At 38.0% G+C, this 12,838-nt stretch overlaps 1 protein-coding gene and 1 non-coding gene across 2 annotated transcripts in view; one reads left to right on the top strand and one right to left on the bottom strand.

The window, feature by feature from the left end:
- The window catches only part of MACROD2 (mono-ADP ribosylhydrolase 2), a 2,293,708-nt gene that overhangs the window by 70,319 nt on the left and 2,210,551 nt on the right, over positions 1–12,838 (bottom strand). The window lies entirely within an intron of this gene.
- TRNAG-CCC (transfer RNA glycine (anticodon CCC)) lies at positions 10,697–10,769 on the top strand. The gene has a single exon. It is a non-coding gene; the product is annotated as a tRNA-Gly (tRNA).

The following is a 12,838-nucleotide window of genomic DNA, read 5'->3' as shown; positions in this document are numbered from 1 at the left end:
CCTTCATTTCCAGAAAACATTAGTTGGGTATTTATTATTTTTCCCAAGTCAGAAAATAGAAACCAGACTTTTTTCCTCCTTCCAGCCTTTCCCTTTTCTCCCCCCTATCTTCTCTCATTCACTTCTTTCTTTCTCCTTCCCATTTTCACTTTCTTACTGCCTTTAATTCCTTTTCTTCTAATCTCCTAGAAATCCATAGCTATTCTACTGGCACTTACTGTGGCCACAGTAATTAGATTTACCAGAATTAAATCCCATTTGTGCAACCAACAGAGACTGACATTAAAAAAAGATAGGTCATGATAATAAAAATGCTGCCTAACTTAGCATAGATTATAGAAGGAGTGAAAGTGAAAGTCGTTCAGTCGCTTCTGACTCTTTGTGACCCTATGGACTACACAGTCCATGGAATTCTCCAGGCCATAATACTGGAGTGGGTAGCTGTTCCCTTCTCCAGGGGATCTTCCCAACCCAGGGGTCGAACCCAGGTCTCCCCCATTGCAGGTGGATTCTTTACCAGCTGAGCCACAAGGGAAGACCAACAATACTGGAGTGGGTAGCCTATCCCTTCTCCAGAGGATCCTCCTGACCCAGGAATTGAACTGGAGTCTCCTGCATTGCAGGCAGATTCTTTATCATCTGAGCTATCAGGGAAGCCCTATAGAAGGAGGGACCACTGTAATTTCCAACTTCCAACTAGAGCATGGGAAGATATTGGTGCTTCTCCTTTTGCTGGGGATCTATTAAGAAAAGCCTAAATTTCTCAACAAGGTTTTTCCAAACCACGTTGAAGGTTAATGTAGTAGCTCCCATACCTTTTGTAACAAATTGCCATAGACTATGTCTTAACACAAATTTATTGTCTTATAGTTCTGGAGGCAGTGTCTGAAATGAGTTTTTATGGGGCTAAAATCAAGATGTCTGTAGAGTTACCTTCCTTCTTGAGGATCTGGGAGGAATCCTTTCCCTTGCATATTTAAGTTTTTAGAGGCTGCCGCTGTTCCTCATCTTACATGGCCTCCTTCTGTGTGTGTGTGTGTGTGTGTCTGTGTCTGTGTACTCAAATTTATCCGACTCTTTGCTACCCCAAAGAGGTAGCCTGACTGTTGCCTGCCAGGCTTCTCTGTCCATGGGATTTTCCAGGCAAGAATATTGGAGTGGGTTGCCATTTCCTCCTCCAGGAGATCTTCCTGCCTCAGGGATTGAACTCATGTCTCCTGTGTCTCCTGCATTGTCAGGCAGATTCTCTACCACTGAGCCACCTCATCCATCCTCCAAGCCAGCAACATAGCACCTTCACTTCTCAGTGCTTGCTGGTTCTGTCTGTCTCTCACTCACTTATATACACGTATATGAGTTTATCAATATCTTGTCTATTATTATCCTACTAATTATGCATAATTACTACATTTTATGCAAGTTTTGTTTTCTGATTAAGGTTGTCTATAATATTTTGTTAATGGGAAAAATGAGTAATGTAATAGCATGAAATGACTATATTAATTTTGAAAAGTGTTCCTTTCTGTTGAAATTATATGTCTATGTCTTAATATATCATGAACTTCACACCTCTTGATCCTTAATATTATTTTATGAACTATGCCCAATATTATAAGAAAAAATGAAGGACATATGAATTAAAAGTTGTGTATATTTGAGAAATAAACTAAATATAATGAATGGAAAGTAAACGTTCTCCTTTAAAATATATCTTTAAGAAGAAATATCCAGTTTTCACTCTTTCATTCTTCTTTCTTTGTAGCTTTTTTCTATTAGTTTCAATTAAAATCTGAGACTAATAAATTATGACATTTCTGAAAAATGAACAGACGTGTTTCTATATAAAAAATGTAAGCTGTAACTATGAGATGATATTTATTGGTTAGAAACATGACTGATTTATCTCAACCTTTCCTTTGAAGATTCAGAGTGAAATAAAGTGATAACATACCATCAACTCAAACCCTTAGCTATTGTTAAAATGCTTACTCCCTTTTTTCTTTTTTTTTAAACAAATAGTTGAAGCAGATGCCATAAAATAAATGTAGTGAAACAGTCAAGCAGCAAGCTCCCTAACTGTTTCCGTCTTGATTATAGAAACACATTGATAGGTAAATCCTCACAGTGAAATAAATGAAAAGAATAATTAACATTCAAAGTACTCCTTACACCACCTGTTCTTTACATACTGCACTGAAATGAAGGCACCTGATGTATAAAAAGTAATGAAAAGAAACTGAGTTTCCTTCTAAAACAGAAAGAAAAGTAGCACTAAGTTTGAAATCCAAATCAGAATGGACATACCTTTTATACAATCAATAGGGTACAGAATTTCTTTCATCTGATGAGTCAAGTGGTTAAGTCTAAATCCAGGTAAAATGAATATTTTACCCTATATATATGATATAAGTCGGTGGCTATTTGTTATATAAAAAGCTCTTTTATGGAAATAGATATTGAACTTCTGTGATCTTTGAAAGCAGATACAGCAGCTAATACCTAATTCTAAGGTTATATGCTAAAAAAATGAGTTGACAATATTTTGGTCTTTACCACAAAGTGTCAGTGAACATTTTTACACATCCCTGTTATTATAATCCCTAGTTATCCAGTGCAATCAATTTATAGATGAGACCTGCATGCATCAGTCTTGTTATCTAATGGCCTTTCTGTATTCTTCCAGTGGAAGGATATTGATCCCAGATGGTCAAAGATGATGGAAGGAATTATAAACAAGGTAAATCGCAATTATTGGATAAGTCTAAATGAACAGTGATGTACAAATCAATGATAATTATAATAAGAATAATGTACTGTGGGGGTTAAGATAGACTGAGAGTTAAAATACATTGCAATAATGGCACTTATTGAGATGAGGTAAATTAAAGTATGCTAACATTTCTCTATTGTCATGGAAAATAAAAGCACCAATTAATATTACAATCTGGTGTAAGTGATGCCTGAGAGTAAGGAAATGAGGTGAGCCCTGTGCTGTCCCCGCTGACCATCTAGAGAAACTTTCCAGACCACAGTGCGCAGTCCAGCAGACTTCCTGAGTTAGGGAGATGCTGCTGAGAGTCCTGGGAGGTCTAGTGTTTGCAGGCAGAGGGCTGCAGATTATTTGACTCTGTACGATGTGACCTCTTTCACTTTCTACAACTAGACTATTTTACAGGTAGAGTTACCTTTTAGAAAACTTATAATAATGAAAGAGAGACTTGTTCACAGCAGTGCTAATGCATTCTGTTTGGTGAATAAGAAAGAATACATGTTATTGCCCTATATGATATTAACCAGTCTTTCAAATGTCAACATTCCTGAATTATGTGTGTATGTGTATATGTATGGATATATTCAGTATTCCTGACTGTATGTGTATTATGGAGACACCATGATTTTATCTTCATGAAAATTATAATTTATCATGATTTAATATCTTAGAGAAGAGGGCAGATCTAATGAATGCGTCACCAAATGTTAACAATTATACCCACTGTTTGAGAGGAGGCTAATTTTGGAATATTTAAGAATAGTATTGATAGATGTAAAGTAATACTATGTTTATCTGCAAATAACAACTATTCTTTACATCTGTTAAGTATGAAGGTACTTCAGTGTTTCTGGACTGGAAGAATACATATTGTTAAAGTGATCATACTACCCAGTGTCATCTATAGACTCAGTACAACCCCTATCAAATTATCAATGATATTTTTCACAGAACTAGAATAAATTTTTTTTTAATTTGAATGGAAACAGAAAAGACCCTGAAGAGCCAAAAAAATAAATAAATAAAATCCTGAGAAAGAAAAAAAGAGCTGCAGGAATCAGACTCCCTGACTTCAGCCTATACTATACAGCTGGAGTAATCAAAACAGTATGGTACTGGCACAAAACAGACACATAGATCAATGGAACAAGAGAAAAAGCCCAGAAATAAACCCACACACTTATAGTCAATTAATCTATGACAAAGGAGGCAAGAATATACAGTGGAAAAAAGACAATCTCTTCAATAAGTGGTGCTGGGAAAACCAGACAGTTATATGTAGAAGAATGAAATGAGCACATTCTCTAATATCATATAGAAAAGTAAATTCAAAGTGAATTAAATACCTAAATATAAGCCTGGATAAAACTCACAGAGCAGCAGTCCCCAGTGTTTCTGGCACCAAGGACTGGTTTCATGGAACACAATTTTTCCACAGATGGAAGTAGGGGGAGGATGGTTTTGGTTCTGCCCACCACTCACCTCCTGCCATGTGGCCTGGTCCCTAACAGGCCACAGACTGGTACCAGTCCATAACCCTGGGGGTTGAAGACCCCTGTCCTAGAGCAAAACATAGGAAGAATCCTCTTTGACATAAATTGCAGCAATAATTTTTTGGATCCATCTCCCAGCGTAATGGAAATAAAAGCAAAAATAAACAAATGGGACCTAACTAAATTTAAAAGCTTTCACACAGTGAAGGCAACCATAAACAAAATGAAAAGACATCCTATGGACTAGGGGAAAATATTTGCAAACAATGAAACCGAGAAGGAACTCATTTCCAAAATACACAAATAGTTCAAAATCAAGAAAACAAACAACTCAATAAAAAAAAATGGGCAGACCTAAACGGACATTTCTCTGAAGAAGACATTCAAATGGCCAATAGGCACATGCAGAGATGCTCAGCATCACTAAGGTATTCAGTTCAGTTCAGTTCAGTTGCTCAGTTGTGTCCGACTCGTTGTGACCCCATGAATCGCAGCACACCAGGCCTCCCTGTCCATCACCAACTCCCAGAGTTCACTCAGACTCATGTCCATCAAGTCAGTGATGCCATCCAGCCATCTCATCCTCTGTTATCCCCTTCTCCTCCTGCCCTCAATCCCTCCCAGCATCAGAGTCTTTTCCAATGAGTCAACTCTTCGCATGAGGTGGCCAAAGTACTGGAGTTTCAGCTTTAGTATCATTCCCTCCAAAGATATCCCAGGGCTGATCTCCTTCAGAATGGACTGGTTGGATCTCCTTGCAGTCCAAGGGACTCTCAAGAGTCTTCTCCAACACCACAGTTCAAAAGCATCAATTCTTTGGTGCTCACCTTTCTTCACAGTCCAACTCTCACATCCATACATGACCACTGGAAAAACCATAGCCTTGACTAGACGGACCTTTGTTGGCAAAGTAAAATCTCTGCTTTTCAATATGCTATCTAGATTGGTCATAACTTTTCTTAGAGAATTGCAAATCAAAACTAGGATGAGGTATCACCTTACACTGGTCAGAATGGCCATCATAAAAAAGTCTACAGACAATAAATACTGAAGAGAGTATGCAAAAAAAGGAATCCTCCTACACTGTTGGTGAGAATATAAATTTGTGCAACCACTATGGAGAATAATAGAGTTTCCTTCAAAAACCAAAAATAGAGTTTATTATATGATTCAGCAATCCCACTCCTGGGCATATATTTGGAAAAGATGAAAACTGTAACTCAGAAATATACATGCACCCCAATATTCATGGCAGCACTCTTTACAATAGCCAAGACATGGAAACCACTTAAATGTCTATTGGCAGGTGAATGGATAAAGAAGATATGGTACATATATACAGAAGAATACTACTCAGCCACAAAAAGAAAGAATTAATGCCATTTGCAGAAACGTAGATGGATCTCGAGATTATCATGTGAAATAAGTCAGACAGAGAAAGAGAAATACCAAATGGCATCACTAACACATGGAACATAAAAAAAAATGATACAGATGAACTTACTTACAAAACAGAAAGAGACTCACAGACACAGAAAACAAGCTTATGGTTACCTAAGGGGAAAGAGGGAGGGAGGGATAAATTAGGAGTCTGGGATTAACAGATCCACTATATATAACATAGATAAACAAGGTCCTACTGTGTGTATATGTCTATATCTATATTCAATATCTTATAATAACCTATAATGGAAAAGAATCTGAAAGAATATTTACATGCACACACACACACATATCTGAATCACTTTGCTGTATACCTGAAACTAATACAATGTTATAAATCAACTATATTTCAATAAAAAGTTGTTTTGGAAAAGGAAAAAATAAGAATTAAGGTAATTTATGCACTGAGAGTTACAGAACTCTAATGCAACAGAGAGAAATAAAATGTTCAACACCTAGAGATAGAATTCCACTTAAGGAAGAGACCTTTTTTTATCTTTGCAAATTACTTTGATAAGCCACAAGGGAAACCAGACAACCTAGGCTTGATACAAAGTTAAGAAGAAAAAGGGATCCAGAAACAATTTGGATGCTAGAAAGTTAGTAGAAAAGAAGTTCTCTCAAAACTCCCCAGATAGGGATAGAGTAAGGATTATAATTTTTGATCCTAAGATTTATGTAGTTACAAATTTCAATCATAATGTTCGCTTGGGCTTCCATGTAGCTCAGACGGTAAAGAATCTGCCTGCAATGCAGGAGACCTGGGTTCAGTCCCTGGGGTGGGACGATCTCCTGGAGAAGGGCATGGCAACCCACTCCAGCATTCTTGCCTGGAGAATCCCATGGACAGAGGAGCCTGGGGGGCTACAGTCCACGGGGTCGCAAAGAACTTGACACGACTGTGCAACTGACACTATCACTACTCATGTGTGCTTGAGCCTAACATATACTTAGGTGTGTGATTCTTCCTCTCTGACATGTAAAATGGAGGTTTAGGGCAATTTTTATAACTCTTTAAAGACAAGATGATCATAGCAAGCTAGGAGACTTGGCCTAATATATACTTTCTTCTTGAGAAGCGACATATGAGGTTTACATGTGTTTAATCTAAATTTACACACATATATACACCTACTACATTATGGAACACAAAATTATTATTGTAGCAGTGAATATCTTTTTTGTTTCTACTTCAAAATTATAGGTTATACTTTTATTTGAGGGATAAGCCTGAAGAAAATTTGCACTCTAAAAATTATTTTAAAGGTAAAATGTGAATAAAACATTGTATCTTTACTTATACAGTAGAATTTGCATGAACTGATTCTATATGTATATGTCACATACACAGAGCTATGTAGAAGCCTTAAATACTTTACTTAAATTAAAAAAATGATTATATTCAGTATACTTTACCAATATAAAAAATTTCATTAAATACTTAAAAAAATATTCAGAAAAGCTCAATAGGTGATAGGTATAGAATAGGATAGTTATACAGGTAGCTGTAGAAGTTCCAGTAGGGGACTACAGACAAAAAGGGAAACCTAGGAAAGTTTGGGAGACCACTGTAAGTTCATGATTGCTCGTGAAATCTACCTGAACACTGTAGAATAAAGCAGGCCTACTTAACTCTAAAGCCATAAATAAAAGCACAAGATATGCCCCAGGCCATTAGGTGAAAGAAAAATGTTACCATTGGTCTACTGATGTAAGTGCTACCAATCCCAGTCTGACTTCATAGGATCAGACACTCCTGCCCGATACAAAGGAGGAGCTATTGAGCTAAGTCTCACTTCTCTTTGAGGTGGACTTTTTCCCTGCCCCATTTTACCTTGTGCACTTCCCTGGTGGCTCAGATGGTAAAAATCCGCCTGCAATGCAGGAGACGAGGGTTCGATCTGTCTGGAGAAGGGAATGGCTACCCACTCCAGTATTCTTGCTTGGAGAGAATTCCATGGACAGAAGAATGGGGCAGGTTACAGTCCATGGGATCGCAGAGTTGGACACAACTAAGCAACTTTCACTTCTATTCTCCCTTAATTATAAAATGGTAGCTCATTTAATCTTCCAAGCAGAGCTGCCTCACCTGCCTACCTGCACCTTTCACAAGCATCCTATATTAACACATTTACTTCTTATGAATCAGTTTGCCTCTTGTTGAATTCCTTCTGTGATGACACAGAAAACCTGAGTCTCAGTAAGTCTGGACACTAGAGTCACAGTGATTCTAATGAAAAGACTGTGGGTTCAAGTCCCAGTTAGGGTTTTGCCTGGGTTTGAGTCCTAGCACGTGGGTTCAAATCCCAATTTGAAGCACGCGGCTTTACAGGCACCAGCATTATTATTTATCTCAGATTCTAAAATAAAATTTTTGTTGACAAATTATAGCTACAAAACATGGTTAGGAAATAAGACTGGTAACAAAAGAAACCATTTGAAAATGAAACTGCCTTTGAAAATGAAATCATAGTACTGCCAGTGTGAAATGAGCAGCATTACTAAAGTTGACTCCATTTGAAAAGATACAAAGACCTTCAGAAAACATTAAATTCCAGTAAGTTAATCAAGATGAAATTTCATAGAATATTGGGCATGAACCAAAAATGTGCCTGAACCATGATTCTCTATAGGAAAGCACAGCCTGGAATATGAACGCTTGAATGTCACAGGCATTGTATGTTTATGTTGTTGCTTCATTGCTGGTGTGCAGGCTGATTTTCAAGAAGAGGGGAAAGGGCTCTATCAGTGATGTAAGAATCCCATCAATACCGGAAAACACCAAGGGCTGTGTAGTGGTATTTTGTAAACAAAACAAAACCCTAAGGAACTTGACTGGTAGGAGCAGAAGAGAAAGTGGTTTTCTGTGTGTTCACTGAAAGATGAAACAGTGGCCAGAGGAACTGCAAGAAAAATTTCTCATGTGAACTAAGAAAGAGTTTGTGTGTCAACCTAATTTGAGATAGTGGCCCTTTTTATCCTACTTAAAGTATCTTCAGGGAGTTCCTAGCTGTCCAAAATTGGTTAATAATTCAACAGCTAGTAATTCCTGAATGAAAACAAGTTAATATGGCTGATCTTTTTGTCTGGGCTAGGACACCTCTGTATTTTTATCAATAGGATGCAATAGAATAAAGCTGAGTAAAACCTGCAAGTTTAGCTTCCTCAGTATATTGATGACCGCTGGCTCCCATCTCATCACCTCTTGTTTCATCAAGACTTTCTGATAGTTTAGTGGCTAAGGATCTGCCTTCCAATGCAGGGGACATAGGTTCAATTCCGGGTCAGGGAACTAAGATCCGATATGCCTCAGAGCAACTAAGTCCATGTGCCACAACTAGAGAAGCTCGTGCATTACAGCTACGCCGGCCATTCACTCTAGAGCTTGTGCTCAGCAACAGACAGGCCCTGGTACTGCAGCGAGAGAAACCCAAGTGCCACAGCTAGAGAAAGTCCACCTGTCACAACACAGACCCAGCACAGCCAACAATTATAGATAAATGGACACAGACCCAGCACAGCCAATTATAGATAAATGGAAGCTGTGATCTCATTAAGAAAAAAAAGAAGAAGAATGTGGTTCTTCAGAGCTGGACTTCTGAGAAAGTTTACAAAACTGGAGACTATCATCCCTGCATTAATGAGTTCATGTGTGACATTTTACTACCCCGGAAACTGGGATTTATAAAAGGTAAAGAATTGCCAGCAACCACATAACCAGAGCCAGAAGCCATGGTTCTCCACGTATAGTCTCATAGTCCTATTCATCAGAGGCCAAGACATGAGCCAAAGGATGTGATAATTTACATTTGTTGCTGCTTTATATTTCACTTGCATGCCTGTCAATATTCATCTTTTTCTAAGAAGATCTTGGACCATAATATACCTTAAATCTCCATCAACATTTTGATCACCCCAAAGTAAATAAAGGATTACTACTCCATATTATACATACTGATGGATACAAGAAAAATAATTGGGATGCATGCATTCTATATAATACTTGGAGAGGAAGTCCAATATACTCATAATGCAATGTAAGTTAAAATGAGATAAAATAATGATACTCTGGTGATCTAGTTAAGATTTTATATTAAATATTTCTAAATTCAACTAGAAATAAAAATATTCAGAAAAACATTTTAATGCTGGCTAAATTTATATTTTATGCTAAAACAAGAGATCCTTTTGAGAAGAGATTTAGAGGGTTACGTTCTCATTTGGTTATTAACCTAAATGATGTTATTTTACTGGATTTCATATGTGCACAGATCCTGCTGGGAAAGAATAAAACTGGACTCATTTAGGAAGAGGCAATGTGGCTATATGAGAAAAGCTGCCATATGTGAAACCTCACTTTATGCCTGTTGAAATTTTTGTATTTCAGGTCTCCTAGGGACATGTCCATTGTGCTATTGTGCAATTTTATCAGCATGAACTTCTGCTGAATATTTTCACTTCTCTTTAAAACTCATATTTTGGTAGAGCTAACTTCAAAACAATATTACAACATCTGTGCCCATACACCTGGGAGCCATCAAAGATATATCCTAAAGATTAAGTATATTTTCTAATCTTACAGAATGCCACAAAATGAGAGTAAAGGTTATAGATACATTTTTCCTAGTCTGGAATGTTTTGAAAGGAACCACTTTCAAACTATTTTCTCTTTCCTTCAAAAGATTCTCAAAAGAGAATCAATATTTCTAAGGCTGTAAACAATTTCCCTAGAAATTTAACAGAATATTCTTTTTTTTTTTAGCTGATTAGACAGGTTCTTAATACAACTTTCCATGAGAGACATTATGAATATACACAAAATTCCAAACTATATTCTCAAAATATTTTCAAATAAGACTCTACAGTAACTATATGAAACAAAAGAAAGCTAAAGAACATTCTACAACTTTGAATTTATTTGCTACTTTTAATCTCCGGCTCTACCACTAAATTAATGCCATCTTCTTTCAAAAAATAGAAATTAGGGACCTCCCTGGTGGTCCAGTGGCTAAGACTCTGTGCTCCCAATGTAGGGGGCCCAGGTTCAATTCCTGGTCAGGGAACTAGATCCCACAACTAAAAGACCCCACTTGCTGCAACTAAGACTTGGCACAGCCAAATAAATAAACATTTTTAAAAAAACCCAGAACAAAAATAGAAGTTATGGTTGAATCAGCATTTCTCAAAGAGAAGATGGAGGTTTTGACAAAAAATAAAATTCTGAATACAGAGAAGTGTCTCCTAACCTTTCATTAATTGTTCTATCTTTATGGATTAAACACATATACCAAAATGGCCTGTAGTAGATGGCACTTAGAATGAAATGGGCAGAACAATTTGCCGTTGAAGGCTAATGTAGACTATGTGAAATTTTTACGGCTTCAAAATAGGAATGGACTTGAGGAACTCCACATGCGGGTTCTCTTGACTTTGTCATCAATTTATCCAATTATGATAAATACTAAGCACTTAAGGTATGCTTTCTGTGTGTCAGGTATTGTTGGAATTGCTTTACAAGTGTTAACTCATTAAAGTTTCATCACAACCACACGTGACAGGTACTTTATCACCCTCCTACAGATGAGGAAACTAAGGCACTGAAAGTTTAAATCACTTGCCCCCAGGTTCATCCAGCTTGTCAGTGGGGGCAGGGCCAAGGCATCACACCCGAAATCTATCCCCAAATCCTTATCACTTCCTTATCCTTCATTTTCCTTATAGGCAACAGAACAGCTTTCAACTCTTACTTTGAAGCAAGGAATAAGATGATAGAGGTGATTAACTTTAAGTTATTTCAAATTTAAACAAAAATATATCACCCCACCTTATCTGTCTCCTAAGAAATCTGTATGCAGGGCAAGAAGCAACAGTTAGAACGGGACATGGGACAACAGACTGGTTCCAGACTGGGAAAGGAGTACATCAAGGCTGTATATTGTCACTCTGTTTATTTAACTTACATGCAGAGTACATAATATGAAGCACTGGGCTGGATGACTCACAAGCTGGAATCAAGATTGCCAGGAGAAATATAAACAACCTCAGACATGCAGATGATACCACTTTAAGGGCAGAAAGTGAAGAGGTGCTAAAGAGCCTCTTGATGAAGGTGAAAGAGAAAAGTGAAAAAGCTGGTTTAAAACTTTACATTCAAAAAACAAAGATCATGGCATCTGGTCTCATCACTTCATGACAAATAGATGGGGAAAAAGTGGAAGCAGTGACAGATTTTATTTTCTTGGGCTCCAAAATCACTGCAGATGGTGACTGCAGCCATGAAATTAAATGACACTTGTTCCTTGGAAGGAAAGCTATGACAAATCTAGACAGCATATTAAAAAGGAGAGACATCACTTTGCCAACAAACCTCCATACAGTCCAAGGTATGGGTTTTCCAGTAATCATGTACAGATGTGAGAGCTGGACCATAAAGAAGGCTGAGCACCGAAGAACTGATGCTTTTGAAATGTGGTGCTGGAGAAGGCTCTTGAGAGTCCCTTACACAGCAAGGAGATCAAACCGTTAGTCCATCCTAAAGGAGATCAACCCTGAATATGCTTTGGAAGGACTGATGTTGAAGCTGAAGCTCCAATACTTTGGGCATCTGATCTGAAGAGCCTACTCATTGGTAAAGACCCTGATGTTGGGGGAGACTGAGGGCAAGAGGGGAAGGGGGAGACAGAGGATGAGATGGATGATGGCATCACTGACTCAATGGACATGAGTTTGAACAAACGCAGGGAGATAGTGAAGGACAAGGAAGCCTGATGTGCTGCAGTTCATGGGTCCAAAGAGTCAGACACAAGTTAGTGACTGAACAAGAATAAATTCAAGGCAGAACATATAACAAAGAAGTTATATTTTTTTTGCAGGGGTGGGGATCTTGATTCTACAACTAGGGATGGAATCCATGGCCTCTGCAGTGAGAGCATGGACTCTTAAGCACGGGACTAAGGGATGGCGTATTCCCTGTCATATCAGTAAACAAACGATGTCGTGGTCATCAGCAACTGCAGCCACTGCCAGCAGTGAGCTGGTGAGCCCCGAGAGAGCTCGGGGAAGAGAAGGGTACCTGCCACCTAGCAGCTGCTCCTGGCAGTCACTCCCCACAGTGAGCCCTGGGGAGACTTGG

This window comes from Budorcas taxicolor, chromosome 13 (assembly GCF_023091745.1).
Source record: "Budorcas taxicolor isolate Tak-1 chromosome 13, Takin1.1, whole genome shotgun sequence".
Taxonomy (NCBI): Eukaryota; Metazoa; Chordata; class Mammalia; order Artiodactyla; family Bovidae; genus Budorcas; species Budorcas taxicolor.
Note: the sequence above shows the minus strand (reverse complement) of the source record. Positions and strands in the feature narration are given on the sequence as shown.